At 35.6% G+C, this 4,091-nt stretch overlaps 1 long non-coding RNA gene across 1 annotated transcript; it reads right to left on the bottom strand.

The window, feature by feature from the left end:
* Positions 1 to 1,707: 1,707 nt before the first annotated feature.
* Positions 1,708 to 3,647, bottom strand: LOC110696532. The gene is made up of 3 exons (XR_002506310.1): positions 2,659 to 3,647; positions 2,458 to 2,567; positions 1,708 to 2,280 (listed from the first exon to the last, which is right to left on the bottom strand). It is a non-coding gene; the product is annotated as an uncharacterized LOC110696532 (long non-coding RNA).
* Positions 3,648 to 4,091: the final 444 nt, after the last annotated feature.

Genomic DNA, 4,091 nt, shown 5'->3' with positions numbered 1-4,091 from the left:
GCAAGGCTTCTCGTGTTATAAATATCAGTGAAGATATATTCTCAGGTAGGTTTTCTAACAAGATTAGATACATTCAAAGATTTCAAACCCTTATCAGGAGTTGTACTTTATGAATCACTAGTTATACTAGTCTATTAGGTTAGGTTTATGTTATTTTTAAGGGTCTCTTACTAATAGCATACTTTTGGTCCATGTGTTTTGTTAAATAACTAGGGTTTGAATTTCAAACATGTAACTTAATTAATTTTTATATACTTTAAGACCTGTACCTTCAAAATTTCAAACTCATCATTTGTGTGTGTGATTTGTTCATTAATCAAGGTTTAAAATTCAAATTTGTATATTATCATATACCTTGTACTTTTAGGACGTGTACATTATAGATATAAGAAATGAACTCCTGAATTGTACCAAAATTTGTAATTTATAATTTATTTATTTATTTATTTTATTTATTATTATTATTATTATTATTATTTTGACACATTTACAGAACTACCTTATAATTGTTTGGTATACTTTTAAGATATATATTTTAATTTTATAGTTATGTGTGTGTGTGTGGTGGGACCCTTCCCCGGACCCTCACCTCGCGGGGATGCCAATGTGCACCGGGCTGCCCTTTTGTGTGTGTGTGTGTATAATTTGTTTCATAATCAAGGTTCAAAATTTCAAACTTGTACCTTACAACTTTATGATATGTACTTTATAAATTTAATTTTAGTTTATGACATGTAAATTGCAGCTCTATGGTATGTATGCATCTTATGTGGTTTCTATTGGCCTCTTTACTTATTTTGGCTTAGTACTCACTTTTCATGAATCTCCAACTGTCATTCTAATGTTCCATGTCAGATGACCTTTTGCCCTTTCCTCATTGAACTTCTACTGTCAAGTTGTGCAGCAACCTGCTGTTACTGAGTTATCTTTTTCCTTTCATTTTTCTGCAGTTGACGGTGCTGACAGTGTACATCTTTCTTTATCTGGTAGGTTGACAATTCTACTAGTGTCAATACCACATTTACCTGGCAGATATATCATGCTGTGTGTGACTGGCTGGATTTTATATTATAGTGTTTTTATATTAATTTTAAATAATACTTTTGATGGTTTTGTATTTACTTAGGCAACTTTATTTATATCATTTGTCATTATGACATGAATTGTTTTTTTAAAGCTTGAGATGAGGTTATTGATCTAGAAATTTCTTCACTCTTAAGATGGCATTTATAGAAAAACATTATTGTTAGAAAAACAGTATCAAGCAACTGGGAGGGGTTTTGTTGTCCGGCATATAAAGTTGAGCGAAAACTACAGGCTTTATTCCCGGAGTCATTTTGTCAAAGGGTATATCCTTTTCTCCTTGTCATGTTGCTCGTATAGTGTCTTGAACAGTCTTTGAGCTGTATGGCTTTCTCATTGCAGGCTTGAAGTTGTGCTTTTGTTGATTGTTTTTCTTGCTTATGGCTATAATGATGGTGGTGCGATAGGCTACATTCTGCTTTCTATCAGCAGTTGGTTTATGGCCCTCTCTTGGCTATTTGCTCCCTACCTGTTCAATCCATCCGGTTTCGAGTGGCAAAAGTAAGTTGGGGGGTTTGTGACTTAAAAGCTATCTAGCTTTTGTGGACATCAACAACTTTGCTTAATTTAATTATACTAATTCATGTTTCCATTTGTTATGTCTAGGACTGTGAAGACTTCAGTGATTGGACAGATTGGCTTCTTTATAGAGGTGGAATTGGTGTTAAGGGTGAGGAGAGTTGGGAAGCGTGGTGGGAAGAAGAATTGGTGATTTCTCTACATCTCTAAACTTGCCAAACTACTATTTCTTAAGCTGTATCATCTTAACTGTATACTTTGGCACCTAAACCCCTTTCCAATGGTGTCCATGTCAATTTTGCATAATAATTGAGTCCATGATGGTTAATTTCAATTTAAGCAGAATTCAGGGAGCATAGTGGCAGCCTGAAAGCAACTGATCCATTCTTCAGTACAGGTTGAAAAGTTTGTATGTAGGTTGTTTAGTCTTGAAGCTAGTTGATACGCCAGATATAGAATAATAGATCCAAAAGGTTGAACAAAGACATCTACCATATACCATCAGACCATCACCAATTCACCACCCACCAGGCCACCACTTCCACCTCAAACTGAAGCATGGAGAATGGAACATAAAGCAAAGAAAGCTTAGTATGAACCTGAGAGATAGCATCATAACGAGCGATTCCCCAAGCAGCTTCCTTAACTGCCAAAGCAAAAGGTTCACATGGAATACGCCTACATTATTGCATCCAAACAAGCATAAGTCATTTGCAGAACACAGAAAAGTTGCATAATAAGAGAAATATCATATTCTTAATCAGAAAGACGTTTCAGGACATGTAAATGAAGATTTAATATCGCCAACCATTAATCTCATGGAGGCATAGGTCTAGTGGATCTGAGATGGCTTACCATTTTGCAAATCGAGCACCCTGATTATAATACTCAGCAGACCTTGAAGCCAGGCCATCTAACCCTTGGCACCAAGATTCATTGTTTGAGCCTGGCAGAGGAACCAACATCTGCAATGCAAAGAGTGAGGACATAAAATGAGGTCATTGATCAGTATTTACAAGTAACAATCGAATGTGGAAGACGTTCAAACTGTCATACCTTGTCGACCTTGATGACAGGCACGACATTCTCATCAAGTAAGCAGTCGACAATTTCTTGCCATCCGTTGTAGACTGGTAGAGTGTTTCCTCAAACAGAATGACACTAGAAATGTGTTCGCCAAGACCAGGAGTTGTCAGTAAGAGCTGCCTATACATCTGACGATTGTTCTCAGTGTTATCTAAGCCAATTGATGCCAGTCTCTTCCCACAAGTTGCATTCGATTCATCAATGGCAAGAATGCCACGTGCAGGAGAAGCAATAGATTTCTGCGAAGTTAAAATTCAGTATTTAAACATTAAACATGTAGAAGTATACTTGATCATGGAACATGATTAACTATCACATTGTCGATACAATAAAAACTTATGCAACATATATAGGGGATGTATACATCTAGGTGCAACTCTCAAGATCAAATATCACCATCAAATTGATGATACAAGTAAAAAAAAAAGATATACTTGGTATGTCAGTACTCGAGATCACAAGCACCACCACATATAACCAAACCTAACATAAAGTAACCTTTTAAAGGGGGAGGATCATGCTGTCTAATTCAATAAATGTATAATTCGTTTATTCGTTATCCCCACACCCCGGAAATCACAATCACGAGCATATTGGCTTGTGGTACATTGTATAGTAGTACATTTTTGAACTGCCTTAGGGAATCAAATTTCAGAATCCAAAATTCCAATACCCATTCCGAGCACCAAAACTTATGGTCTGGTGTTCCAAGTGACATTCAACAACCAAACATAGGGACAATAATCTAGACTAGTACTAAAATTCCAGAGTAAGTTTAACAGAACACTGCTATTCAATTGAACCTAAGCTAATTTTGACTAGTATTATATACTCCCTCTACTCCTTGTTGTTCCCGTTTAGATTTGGTCACAAGATTTCAAACAGGAACAACTTTTGGGAACAAAGGGAGTACTTGCGATTGCTACAAGCCATTGCAATACAAATTCACAGTTTCTAATTCAGGCAGTTTTAGTTGGCTAACCAATTAGATATCAGCTACACTAACAGAAAACAATCAAAACAAGATAAACTGCAATTCTTAATGTTTATTTCTTTTTACAATATGATCAAAAGCTTTCATTAAATGAATCCAATTTTCAGGACCAAATTTCCTATATTCTATCACATCCACCATTCATATCTTATATCTTCTATTAAAGATATAGAACAACTTAGACAAATGATCAGTCCAAAATACAACAAAAGTGAAAAACCAAACCATCAAGCTTAAGAAAACAAGCAACAAATGAGATAAAAGCATAGACAACATACAGCAGTGCTAACAAGCTCATCTTAGCTTAGTTAAGTATAGGGAATAAGAAAAAGGCAGAAGAATTTTTGAGAAACTAGTTGCACGCCACGCGATGCGCACCGCGTTTCAACGTCGTTATGCTTAAATGTAA

Source organism: Chenopodium quinoa, unplaced genomic scaffold, assembly GCF_001683475.1.
Source record: "Chenopodium quinoa cultivar QQ74 unplaced genomic scaffold, ASM168347v1, whole genome shotgun sequence".
NCBI lineage: Eukaryota > Viridiplantae > Streptophyta > Magnoliopsida > Caryophyllales > Amaranthaceae > Chenopodium > Chenopodium quinoa.
The sequence above is the reverse complement of the archived record's forward strand: the minus strand, read 5'-3'. Positions and strand labels throughout refer to the sequence as shown.